Source organism: Pipistrellus hanaki (assembly GCF_964339955.1).
Source record: "Pipistrellus hanaki genome assembly, chromosome: 5".
NCBI classification, from domain to species: Eukaryota; Metazoa; Chordata; class Mammalia; order Chiroptera; family Vespertilionidae; genus Pipistrellus; species Pipistrellus hanaki.
In genome coordinates this window covers 100,497,034-100,510,063 of record NC_140507.1, presented here as the reverse complement: position 1 = coordinate 100,510,063, position 13,030 = coordinate 100,497,034, and the positions used below count along the sequence as shown (strand labels likewise).

Sequence of the window (13,030 nt, the reverse complement as noted above, 5' to 3'; positions counted from 1 at the left end):
GTCACAGGTTCGATCCCCAGCCCCAGTTGGGGCAGGTATGGAAGGCAACCAACCAATCAATATGTTTTGATGTGTTTCTCTCACATTGATGTCTCTCTCCCTCTCTCTCTCTCTCTCTCCTCTCTCTTTCCCTCTCTCTCTCTCTCTCTCTCTCTCTCTCTCTCTCTCTCTCTATCTCTCTCTCCTCTCTCCTCTCTCCTCTCTCCTCTCTCCTCTCTCCTCTTTCTCTTTCACTTCATCCCTCTCTCTTTGCCTCTTCCCTCCCACTCTCTCTCAAAAAAAAAAAAAAAAAAAAAGGAGAAATACCCAGGGGAGGATTATGAAGTTACAAATCGCACTCAGAACCACATTTTGTTTGTACTGAAACGATGGCCCAGAAAGAGTTAAGTGGGCAGCGAGGAAGCGTGCTGGCAGGACAGACGGACACTCCTCCTATAATAGCAGCAGCATCCGGAGCTCTCTGTCCAGGAAGAGTGTGGACTCGCCTGGTTTCCCCAATCCCGCGTGTGTACAGCCGTAGCTGTGGGCTTCTCTCTCACGGGTTACCCGGATGTGACATGCTACCAGGATGTCACTGACCCGCTTGCTCACCGTGAGTGATGACTTTTTTCAATAACACACAATGTTTCCGGGAACGCTGTCCTAGAGGCTGCCTGGGGACTGCTGGGTACAGAACGGGCCACCACCCGCTGGAGGGAGAGCCCGCCCCCACCACGTCGGCCGTGGTTTCACCGAGAAACCCACGTCTGCATGTGGACGGCAGACACCTCCACGCAGGAGCCCCGCTCAGGGAGCCGGCAGTGCACTTAGGTTCGCAAACAAGAGTGAGCCTGTGGGGGGGTTGGAGGTGGGGGCAGGAAGGGCTGCCTGGCCACCACAGCTGTGGGATCCAGGTCTGGGTCTCCTTCAGAAGGAAAGCTGCCACTGGCGTTGCCGAGAGAGGCCTGCTCTCCCACCGCCTCGGCTTTGCTGGGTGCCGAAGCATGAATGCCTCCCCCCTTCACCTACTTTCTCTGTGCACACCTCTGTCCTCTGTGCACACCTCCATCCTCCATGCACACCTCCTTTCTCTGTGCACACCTCCGACCTCTGTGCACACCTCCTTCCTCTGTGCACACCTCCGTTCTTTCTCTGTGCACACCTCCGACCTCTGTGCACACCTCCTTCCTCTGTGCACACCTCTGTCCTCTGCACACACCTTTCTCTGTGCACACCTCCGTTCTTTCTCTATGCACACCTCCGTTCTCTGTGCACACCTCCATTCTCCATGCACACCTCCGACCTCTGTGCACACCTCTGTCCTCTGCACACACCTCCTTTCTCTGTGCACACCTCCGTTCTCTGTGCACACCTCCTTTCTCTGTGCACACCTCAGTCCTCTGCGCACACCTCCTTCTCTGTGCACATCTCCTTTCTCTGTGCACACCTCCTTTCTCTGTGCACACCTCCGTCCTCTGCGCACACCTTTCTCTGTGCACACCTCTGTCCTCTGTGCACACCTCCTTTCTCTGTGCACACCTCCGTCCTCTGCGCACACTTTTCTCTGCGCACACCTCTGTCCTCTGTGCACACCTCTGTCCTCTGTGCACACCTCTGTCCTCTGTGCACACCTCCTTTCTCCGTGCACACCTCCGTCCTCCGTGCACACCTCTGTCCTCTGTGCACACCTCTGTCCTCTGTGCACACCTCTGTCCTCTGTGCACACCTCTGTCCTCTGTGCACACCTCCTTTCTCTGTGCACACCTCCGTCCTCCGTGCACACCTCCGTCCTCTACACCCCTCCCTGAGCCGCAGCCACGCTGAGGTCACCAGGAGGGCACACAGGTGCTGGGCCTGCGGCTCCGCCTCTGGCCGCTGTGGGCCGGGACATGGGGGGGACTTGCGGGGGTCACCGCGCCCTGTTCTATAAAATAGAGGTTGTGAAGTGTCCCTCATGGGTGATTGTAAGCATTCAACGAGGATAGTTAAATAGCCCCGCCCCATGCACATGATTCCGTGGCTGAGCGTCCACCTATGAGCCAGGCGGTCAATGTTGGATTCCCAGTCAGGGCACAGGCCCGGGCTGAGGGCTCAATCCCCAGTGCGGGGGGTGCAGGAGGCAGCTGATCAATGATTCCCCCTCATCATTGATGATTCCGCCTCTATCTCCCTCTCCCTTTGGATCTGACATGAATAAAAACACATTTAAAAGTAAATGAATAAACAAAAGGCACTCAGCCCAGGCCTGAGGCAGTGGAGTTGGCTCGTGTGCTGAGCGGCAGGTACCGCACTCACCTCTCTCCCTCCCCGGGCGGATGTGTCTCCTCCTTTAGGAGGAAGACCGACGGTCCTGTGTCTGAAACATGAAATCACTGCCTTTGGTCAGAGCGGGAACCACTGCCCCGAGGTGAGCGTGTGCTCCCTGCCGTGGCCCTGACCACAGGAGCGGGCCCGCCCTCCAGTGAACTCGTCCTCTCCCGCCGGCACCTGCCGTCCACTCACAGACCGTGTGCACCTCACTCCTCGTCTCTGCGGCTCTCTCTCTCCTCTCCCCACCCCGACTGGCTCCGCGGGACTCCTGGGGTAGGGGCACAACTCCCTCAAACCACAGGAAAGTCCCCCCACGCAAGGAGCCCTGTGTCTGACAAGGAATCGAGACCTGACGACGCTCCATGTGTGAGAGCCCCGAGAGCATGTCCGCAGCTCCCAGTCCCCGCCTCACCTGCCCCAGGGAGCGACTCCCAGCCTCCCAGTGACCTGCCCCGCGGCCTCAGTCTCCGTGGACTCCGTCTCAGCTCCGAACGGAGGGCCCACGTCTCACTGAGTCATACTTCACCCTCCTGGCCTGACCAGGGGCCTGACTCGTGGTAAACAGGACCTCAAACTCGGCACGGCCCAGGCCCAGTAGACTGCTCACCCTCTGCACGGCCCAGACCCAATGGGAGAGGGACGTGCTCACCCTCTGCACGGCCCAGACCCAATGGGAGAGGGACGTGCTCACTTAGCCACCTGTCGGCCCCGGTGCCGGGGAAGAAGAGCGCTGTGTCCTGCAGCTCACGCCACTGGGAAGGGAATGTGGTCTGGGCTACAGGTGGGCGGCTGATGTGCAGTTCTGTGCTGAGCAGACCACCCCCAGCACTGACTGTCTCCAGTGAGCACCGAACTTTGCAGCCACAGGGACCGAGTCCCGTTCTGAGGAAGTATCCCCGTTCACACACAGGGCGAGGCCCTGTGCCAGGCTGCCACCTGTAGGGGCCAGGACCTCGACTCTCCCACAAACCTTCTTTTAAAAATATATCTATTAGGGGCCAGGTGCACGGAATTCTTGCTCTGTGGGGGAGGTCCCCTCAGCCCGGCCTACGCCCTCTGAGTCTGGGAGCCCTTGGGTCTGTCCAAATGATGGCTTCAGCCTGCTCCCCGTGGGCCTCAGCCAGCAGCTGGACAGGCTCAGCGCTGCCATTGAGGCGGAAAGACTCCCACCACCACCGCTGGATTCACCAGCATGAGCCCGGCTTCTGGCTGAGCGGCGCTCCCCTGTGGAAGTGCACTGACCACCAGGGGGCAACTCCTGCATTGAGAGTCTGCCTCCTAGTGGTCAGTGCATGTCAAGCGAACAGTTGTTTGGTTGATTTGCATATTAGCCTTTTATTATATAGGATTGTTTTCAAAGAGAAAAGGAGAGGGAAAGAGAGAGATAGAAACATCAATGATGAGAGAGAATCATTGATCAGCTATCTCCTGCATGCCCCACACTGGGAATTGCGCCTGCAACCCAGGCTTGTACCCTGACCAGAAATCAAACTTCGACCCCCTGGTTTAGGGGTGTCGAACTCAATCAGAGAAGGGGCCAAAATCTAAAATCCAGCCTAAATCGCGGGCCGAATGGTTTACTGAACAGTCATAAACTGACAATGTCATAAACTGACAGCGGAGTGCAGAGATGACAGCGCGGTGCGGGCCACATTGCAAGGCCTGGCGGGCTGGATTTGGCCCGCGGGCCGTGTGTTTGACACATGTGCCCTGGTTCAACCACTGAGCAACACCAGCCAGGCCCCACAAATATTTATCAACAAACTGTTCAGACTCCAAGAACATCTGTCCCATCAGTAGCCCCTGGTATAGCCACTCTCCTATTCAAGGGGCCAACCATTTCCTACTTCAAACGGGCTCGTGGCCTGTCCGCCGTCAGCCAGAGCCGCGCCCAGCGCACTCCCACCCTCCTGGGTCCCCCGGCCCCTCCTGCCCTCTGCGGGCCATTGAGCTCCCGCCAGCATCCTCCGCTCCCGCTGCCGCCCAGGGACCCGCCTGAGCCCAGCAGGTGCCTCTCCTGAAGGCGCGTGAGCTCACAGAGGCTTCTGTCTGCGCTCCTCTCTGCGCAGCTCTTCCACAAATGTTAGTGCAGAACGGGTTCCGGAGGAACCATGGCGGTGGCGAAAGGTAAACCCTAAGCAGGAAGGGCAGTGTGGAAGCTGAGAGTGTTTTCCGGGGGTTGGGGGAGGGGTCAGGAAGAAGCCAGGAAGATGGGGCAGGGAGCAAGAAGAGGGCTGGAAACCTATTTGCCTCAAGCACCTGCCGCAAAAGAAGGCAGACGTCACGGAAAGGTAGATTTCCTATTAATAGTTCCTATTATTAGATAGACAAACAACATTTTCAATTATTAGGTGGATAAATATGCAGAAAATGTTTTCTAATAAATGGATTGGCATAAGCTATTGGAGGATCAGGAGCCTTCACGTGCGTAAGTGGTTCAGAAGAGACTGAATTAAAGCACAGCCCAGTGGCCCAGTGGGTGAGCGTCCACCTATGAGCCAGGAGGTCAGGGTTCGATTCCAGTCTGGGCACATGCGCTGTGTGGGCTCGATCCCCAGTGTGGGGCGTGCAGGAGGCAGCCAATCCATGATTCTCTCTCATCAGTGATGTTTCTATTCCCCTCTCCCTCTCCCTTCCCCTCTGAGATCAATCAATACATGTATGAAGAATAGACTGAATTGAAATTTCAAAGAAAGTCATACATTCGGTCTAAACCCCGCTCGCCTTCCTTCTGATTCTGCAGCGGAGATGTTGGTATAACGAGAGCTGCGCCTGGGAGGCAGCGAGCGCCGGCTGGCTGGCTGGTGGGTAGGAAGTTGCTATTTGTCCCGTGTTTACTTTGTCCTTTTGTTTAGAACGCAGCCAAGCACGTCGGTCTCCCCTCTGGGTTCCAGGAGGCGCGTGTGAGCAGGCCCATAGCCACCGCTGTGCTCCTTCCGGGGGCCAGACCCTCTGCCCTCAGCAGGTCACGCGTGGTATATGTTACCTGTCGCACATGGTATTCTATGTGTAGAAAACATCCCCCACATACAAGCGCATGCACGTGTGACACAGCAATACAGGCCAGCCCGCCGCGCCTGCTGAGCCTGTGAAGTCCGCGAACCTGAGGCACGGCGGGCGGTCCTGGGCATGCAGCCGGCGTCTGCGGCGGTCCCTCCTGGAAGCAGCGCCCACGCCTGTGTCTTATCGGCAGCATTGCACTCCTGGCACAGGACACACCGCTCCTCGCCCAATCCCTCCTCCCGGTCGCCATGCCATTTGCCTTCTGCAATAAGCTTTATGGTGGGAGTGGAGCGGACCCCAGGGAGGAGAGGGAAACACCCGTTTCAAAGCGCAGGTCCGGGCCCCAGCTTTCCCGGTTCATCACCGAGCCCGCCCTGCTCAATGCACAGCCTCCCGGCCATGTTACACTGTTCTCATTTTTATTTATTTTTAATACACTTTTATTGATTTCAGAGAGGAAGGGAGGGGAAGAGAAACATCCATGATGAGAATCATGGATCGGCTGCCTCCTGCACGCCCCACACTGGGGATCGAGCCACAACCTGGGCCTGTGCCCCAACCGGGAATCGAACCCTGACCTCCTGGTTCATAGGTGATGCTCAATCCCTGAGCCACACCCACCAGGCTACAACAGAGACGGAGAGCTGAGCTCCGCCCCCAGCACCACGGGAGGCCGGGGACCACAGGGAGGCCACGCAGGAAAGCTGCTGGGATCCCCGATGAGCACCTGGGAAGCGGCGTCTCCGTGGGTCTAAGGCAGCCTCAGGGCAGGGCTCCGGAAGCCTGCGTGGGACTAACCCCCGGAAAACAGGGTGACCACAGGAATAAGCCACTGCCTGTACCACGGCGGGGCAGGGCTGTGGCCACAGGAATGAGCCACTGCCTGGGCCACGGTGGGGCAGGGTTGTGGCCACAGGAATGAGCCACTGCCTGGGCCACGGCGGGGCAGGGCTGTGGCCGCCCTGGCCGGGCGGGCCCCTGGCTCAGGAGGCCCAGCAGAGGTGCGCCCAGGAGTTCAGGCTGCAACCCCCCCCTCGGAGCCCAAGGTGGCCCCTCAGAAGAACAGCTGGTGGTGTCTGTGGTGTCAGTTCTAGAAGGGCTGCTGCTTTTACTGCTGACCCCAAGGAACGGGGAGATTGGGAGGTGACCCGGCACTTGCCCCCAGCCCGCTGATGCGAATTCACTGGCCAGAGGCCATGTGGCTCTGCCATGCCTGCCCTCAATCATTCAAATAAGGAAGGAAAATGGACTCAAACCACCAGTTCATCGGTAAGATAAAGCAAAAAGTAGAGAAAGAATCAAACCTAGCACTTACCTGGTTGAGGGAATGCCACTCCTCTTAGTTGGGGTAGGTGACACTTATTCCCAAACATAATTTATCAAGTCATAACTTAGCAACCGGTAATTTAAAGAGATTCTGAATGTAAATGAAACAAGTGAAAATGCAAAGGAAAGGTTGCTAAAAATTCAGTTTTTCCTTTTTAACATGTTCAACTCTTTTTTTTCAAGCACACAACAAAGTTAGTTTGGCAATTGCTAATTTTTTTAAAATATATTTTTATTTATTTCAGAGAGGAAAGGGGAGAGAAAGGGGTGGGGATAGAAACGTCAATGATGAGAGAGAATCATGGATCAGCTGCCTCTTACATGCCCCCTACTGGGGATGGAGCCCACAACCTAGGCCTGTGCCCTGACCAGGAATCGAACCGTGATCTCCTGGTTCGTAGGTTGATGTTCAACCACTGAGCCACGTTGTCCTGGCTGGTAAAGTATTTTTGATAAAAATGATGATTGTAGAGATCCACAAATGAACAGGAAACAATAAGCAAACACTCATTCTACTGGAAATAGCACTTTTTGAAGCTGAGCTATATAACAAAAATGTTATCTGTTCTTAACACTCAAACACATAAAGGGATGTTTCTGCTCATGCCGCCTGTTACCGGCTGGTCTATGTATGATTAACAACATTTTTGAATTGAAGATAGATTTGTGTGTGTTGACACTACTTTGCATGTATGGGGTACAGGAAATATCAATTTCATTAAACAAATTAGTTTCCATTCATATCCACAAAATCGATGCACGTGTGCTCTATTCTACCTGGTTCCAGTGGTTTGTTCAGGGAGAGGCTTCTTTCCCTGTTTCTGCTGGAGGGAGCGCCTGGCCACAGGGCCACGTCCACTCGCCAAGGGGTGCTCAAGCCTGAATTTCTCCCCTTCATTCCCCACACACACTGGGGCCATTTTTATCAAATATTACCTTACATAAACTAGGCTATCCACTTCTACTCAGTGCCAATATCAGGCTTTGTTAATCACTATAGCTCTTAGTTTATATTACTAGAATAATTCTTGATTTTTTTTTAAACTTCACCCAAGGATATTTTTTCATTGATTTTTAGAGAGAGTGTGAGGGAGGGAGAGAAATACAGAGAAACATCGATGTGAGAGGGACCTGCAGCCCAGGTATGCCCCCTTGACTGGAATTGAACCTGGGACCCTTCAGTCTGTGGGTAGATGTTCTATCCACTGAGCCAGGGTGGATCATATTTATATATATATATATATATATATATATATATATATATATATATATATATATAGTTTCCACTGCAGACAGGGGCAGCCCTCCTGTCAGGTGTCTCCGGCTGGACTGCAGAGAACGCTGGTCTGGGGACAGACACCCCGATGCAGAGATCAGAGACAACACAGGAGGGGCGCCCGCCGACGGGTGGCATTGCTGCCCGTCCCAGAGTCTCTGCTCTGCGTTTGATCGGTGTCTGCGCAGTGGAGGCTGCACGCGCTTCGCGTGTCTGTGTGTGGAAAACCCTTGCAGGGTCAATGGCAACGTGTGTCTGCACCAGGTCTCCGTGACCGACAGCCGCAGCGCGTCCGCAGAAACCCGAGGATTCTCCAGGATGGGTGGAGCATCACGTCCGGTGCATCTTGTTGATAAAAAACAGTCATTTTACTCGGAAATGAACACATGCTTGAGTAAAGGTCAACTTGATTTTATTGCCAAATCCAAACGCCTGGTCAGCATTGCAGATCAATGATAAAACAGCAGCTTGATTTCAGAAGGAATGAATCGAGCGTGAAGACTAGAAAGACCAGTGGTATGCCCGGCCAGCATGGCTCAGTGGTTGAGCTTAGACCTATGAACCAGGAGGTAAAAGTCAGATTTCCAGTCAGGGCACATGCCCAGATTTTGGGCTCCATCCCCAGTGTGGGGCATGCAGGAGGCAGACGACCAGTGATTCTCTTTCATCATTGATGTTTCTATTGTATCTATCGTCTATCTATCTATCTATCTACCTATCATCTATCTATCTATCATCTATCTATCTATTTATCTATCTATCTATATCGTCCTTCCTCTTTGAAATCAATAAAATAAATATTAATAAAAAGCCCAGTCAGTATGACAGGTTTCTGTCCCACCTGCGGAGGTGGACTGGGAGGTTAAAAGCAGTCGGTTCTTGTTCTGTGTTCCAAAGGAGGAAGTATATTTCTCACAGGATATAAAGTTCGCTTCCTTCTGGAACAGATTCAGTGGGCCCCACGGCACTCGGTGTCTCTAAATCACACAGATCTGTGACCAGTGATCCCCTCCTCCCAGCAAGACGCCCCAATCCCTGCTCACGGGGCACAGACACCAGGAAGTCACGGGTGTGGGACTGGTTAAGCCCCGTGAAGTGCTCCGGTTTAGTTGTCTGAGGTGGCATTAAAGAGAACACAGCGTGAAGAGCAGAGAACAACTGAAATCATAGTCTGCCCCCTGATAAGAAATGGCCGATTTTAAAGAAAAGAACGAGCATTTTTAAAGAGAATTGCTTACATTTTGCGTAAAGTTAATATATCTGTCCCTTAAACAAGCACATTGACCTGTTTTCAATGGAACCAAGAAAGATCCTATCCTATCTAATAAATAGGAAATATGCTAATTGACCATCACACCCTCATAAAGATGGTGGCACCCACAGCCAATAAGGAGAGAGTATGCTAATTAACTGTCACACCCTCAAAGAAGGCAGCACCCACAGCCAGAAGGGCAGCACCTAGTCCCCCAGTCCTCTTAGCTCCCCAGCTGCCCAGGGCCAGCCCAAGGTGCAGGCAAGCCTCAGATGGCAACTGCCCAGTCAGCCAGGGCTGCCCGAGCTCAGGTAACCAGGGCCGGCCGAGACTTGCACTGCGGGCAGTGGCAGCAGCAGAGGTGTGATTGGGGCCTTGTCTTCCCCTGATCAATGGGTCATCTCCCACCTCTGAAGGTTCCTGGACTGTGAGGGGGGAAGGCTGGACTGAGGGAACCCCCCCTCCCGTGCATGAATTTTCATGCACTGGAAATAACTGTATAGAGTTATGGGAAATAACTGTATGGATTTAGGTTGGAAGTATTGTCTGCTCAGCGTGAGCAAAGGCACCAGGAGACCCGTGCCCGCCCAGCGAGGTTCCTCCAGTTTCCACTTGTCCACTGGGTCTGTTCTCTGCTCAGTCACTAGAACTCAAAATGCCCGGCTACTAGGAGGGAGGCTATTTGGGCAACTGAGAGCTAAAATTCCTCAGATTCCAGAGCAGACAGGCACCAACCAGGCTGGCTTTGAACCTGAAAACCCCACAGAAAGGAAGCAAAAGCGAGTAGGAGGGCGGGAGGCCACCCTGACCCCTCCAGACGGTCCCTGAGCTTGCCAGGCGCCATTATTACAGGTTTCTCCAATTCCGCTTTAAAACTCAGAAGCTGTCCTGAGCTGAATGTCTGCAGAAAAGAGCTAGACTGAAGTCATTTTGGGAAGTGCTACGTTGTCCAGTTCATGGAGGGTCTCACTCCCATTAGCACCCCGTCAGCCTCAGGTACGCACCCTGCATGGAGCATTTAGTTAATCGGTTTTCACAATGTGATCGGGTAGTTTCCTTAGTTTGCAGTTGGGAAAGCTGAGGCTCGCGATGCTGGCGACCGAGGATTAACACTAAGGAGCCTCGGAAGCGACTGTGCCCCCTGCAGGGTGATACCGGGGTGCCTCCTGGCGATGGCAGGTGGTGGGCTGGGAGTCTCGGGGTTCATCGGGCTCCGATGATGCTGAGGCAATCCTGGAACCGGGGTAGCTCCGTGGCTCCACTCAGTGTCTGACAGACTCGCCTCACACGTGTTACTTGGAAGCTCTTGCAAGGCTCATGCTTTGTGTCCAGTGCAGTCCTCTGCAGACTGAAACAGGACAGGGCCCATGGGCAGGGCCATGGGCGGGGCTCAGGTTGTTTGTGAATATCATTGGCTAGAAATCACCCCCACTTGCTGTGACTCCAGGGTCCTTGGGGAGATAAACCTGTGCCCATGGGACCTCAGCCCTCAGCAGGTGAAGTGACACTGCAGACACGGTCTCGGGTTGGCTTCAGCCTCCGTGGGCGGGGCCTGCGGGGCAGTGAGGAAGGTGCTGCATGGCCACGGGAGGCCCTCTCTACCTCTACCTTCACCTCCCATCTCCACCTGCACCTTCCATTTCCACCTCCATCTCCAACTCCACCTCCACCTCCACCTCGATCTCCATCTCTACCTCCACCTCCACCTCCACCTCCACCTGCCATTTCTACCTACACCTGCCATCTCCACCTCCACCTCCTCCTCCACGTATAACTCCACCTCCATATATACCTCCACGTCCACCTCCACTTCCACCTCCACCTCCACCACCACCTCCACCTCCACCACCTCCATCTCTATCTACACTTGCCATATCCAACTCCACCTCCACCTCCACCTGCCATCTCCACATCCACCTCCAACTCCACCTCCATCTCCATCTCCACCTTCACCTCCACCTCCACCTGCCATTTCTACCTCCACCTGCCACATCCACCTCCTCCTCCACGTATAACTCCACCTCCACATATACCTCCACCTCAACCTGCCATCTCCACCTCCACCTCCACCTCAATCTCTGCCCGGGGCTGCTCACTGGAGCCTCCTGGTGAGCCAGGCAGTGCCAGGGCCCGGCAGACGGGGCTGGGGTTCTCAGCAGACATGCCCGCAGGGTGCAGCTCCTCCAGTGCCTCGGGGTTCCGCTGCTGACCCTCTCACTGCCTTTGCGGGGAACAGAGCCTGGGCTTGAGAGAGTGAATGCCAGTGACTCTTCCAGGAGGCGCTGCTCCTGAGGCAGCTCACACAGGCTTCCTTCCCTCACAGGCCTCCCTCCCTCACAGGCCTCCTCCCTCCCTCACAGGCCTCCTCCCTCCCTCACAGGCCTCCTCCCTCACAGGCCTCCTCCCTCACAGGCCTCCTCCCTCCCTCACAGGCCTCCTCCCTCCCTCACAGGCCTCCTCCCTCACAGGCCTCCCCCCTCCCTCACAGGCCTCCTCCCTCCCTCACAGGCCTCCTCCCTCACAGGCCTCCCTCCTCCCTCACAGGCCTCCTCCCTCACAGGCCTCCTCCCTCACAGGCCTCCTCCCTCCCTCACAGGCCTCCTCCCTCACAGGCCTCCTCCCTCCCTCACAGGCCTCCTCCCTCCCTCACAGGCCTCCTCCCTCCCTCACAGGCCTCCCCCCTCCATCCCAGGCCTCCTCCCTCACAGGCCTCCCCCCTCCCTCACAGGCCTCCCTCCTCCCTCACAGGCCTCCTCCCTCACAGGCCTCCTCCCTCCCTCACAGGCCTCCTCCCTCCCTCACAGGCCTCCTCCCTCCCTCACAGGCCTCCTCCCTCCCTCACAGGCCTCCTCCCTCACAGGCCTCCTCCCTCACAGGCCTCCTCCCTCACAGGCCTCCTCCCTCACAGGCCTCCTCCCTCCCTCACAGGCCTCCTCCCTCCCTCACAGGCCTCCTCCCTCCCTCACAGGCCTCCTCCCTCACAGGCCTCCCCCCTCCCTCACAGGCCTCCCTCCTCCCTCACAGGCCTCCTCCCTCCCTCACAGGCCTCCCCCCTCCCTCACAGGCCTCCCTCCTCCCTCACAGGCCTCCTCCCTCACAGGCCTCCTCCCTCACAGGCCTCCTCCCTCCCTCACAGGCCTCCTCCCTCACAGGCCTCCCCCCTCCCTCACAGGCCTCCTCCCTCACAGGCCTCCTCCCTCCCTCACAGGCCTCCCCCCTCCCTCACAGGCCTCCCTCCTCCCTCACAGGCCTCCTCCCTCACAGGCCTCCCTCCTCCCTCACAGGCCTCCTCCCTCACAGGCCTCCTCCCTCCCTCACAGGCCTCCTCCCTCCCTCACAGGCCTCCCCCCTCCATCCCAGGCCTCCTCCCTCACAGGCCTCCTCCCTCCCTCACAGGCCTCCTCCCTCCATCCCAGGCCTCCTCCCTCCATCCCAGGCCTCCCCCCTCCATCCCAGGCCTCCTCCCTCCATCCCAGGCCTCCCCCCTCCATCCCAGGCCTCCTCCCTCACAGAGCACTGGTTGGAGGTCTGAGTAATGTCAGCATCCGCACGAACACACCCCAGCACCTGACCGGCTGCAAAAGAGCTCAGATCCAACCCGGCTGCTAGAGGGGTCCCCCCAGCACCTTGCAAGCCTTGCCTCGGGCCCTCTCTATGGCCGGAATCCCCGGGGCAGACACGCAGGCACCGGAAAAGACTCGCGAATGTCCTCACGCCTTGGAATGACCTTCAGAGTCTGGTGGGTGCCCTGAGGCCATTCATTTTAAAGCAGTGATTCTGTTTTAAAGGAGGGCGTAAAGGGCAGGGCCGATGGCACGGGAGGGGGCAAAGGGCAGAGCTGATGGCACGGGAGGGCATAAAGGGCAGAGAGAGGGCACGGGAGG

At 56.2% G+C, this 13,030-nt stretch overlaps 1 long non-coding RNA gene across 1 annotated transcript in view; it reads right to left on the bottom strand.

Annotated features, from left to right (window-relative positions):
• Nucleotides 1-13,030, bottom strand: part of LOC311622356 — a 385,135-nt gene that overhangs the window by 95,049 nt on the left and 277,056 nt on the right. The gene's annotated exons all lie outside the window — the stretch shown is intronic.